Source organism: Penaeus monodon, chromosome 31 (genome assembly GCF_015228065.2).
Source record: "Penaeus monodon isolate SGIC_2016 chromosome 31, NSTDA_Pmon_1, whole genome shotgun sequence".
In the NCBI taxonomy this organism is placed as follows: Eukaryota; Metazoa; Arthropoda; class Malacostraca; order Decapoda; family Penaeidae; genus Penaeus; species Penaeus monodon.
In genome coordinates this window covers 23,316,698-23,317,090 of record NC_051416.1, presented here as the reverse complement: position 1 = coordinate 23,317,090, position 393 = coordinate 23,316,698, and the positions used below count along the sequence as shown (strand labels likewise).

Here is a 393-nt window from a genome sequence, read left to right as displayed (position 1 = left end):
GTTTATCGCTTTAATCTATCGGTTTAAATATGTCTTTATTTTCTTATCTTCTTTTCTCTCATTTTCTTCCTATCTCCTCCCCCCCCCCTCTCAAATAATCTCTCTTGTCTTCCTTTCTACGCCTCCTACCACCCCCATTTTTTTCGTCCTTCCCCTTTCACTTTTAGAAAAAAAAAAAATTCTCTATATGGATTAGAAAGAAAATATATAATTCTCTATATGAATTAGAAAAAAAATATAATTTTCTATATGAATTAGAAAAAATATATATAATTCTCTATATGAATTAGAAAAAAAAAGAATTAGTTGACCTGGTTACCTTTGCGAGATGAAAAGGAGTATTTATTTAGGCAAGGAGTTGCTGGCAAGCGTAAATAATGAAAGGAGAAAGGG

At 30.8% G+C, this 393-nt stretch overlaps 1 protein-coding gene across 1 annotated transcript in view; it reads left to right on the top strand.

Annotated features, from left to right (window-relative positions):
• LOC119593114 (glypican-5-like) overlaps positions 1 to 393 on the top strand; it is a gene marked incomplete at its 5' end in the record, with an annotated part of 69,987 nt that overhangs the window by 50,818 nt on the left and 18,776 nt on the right.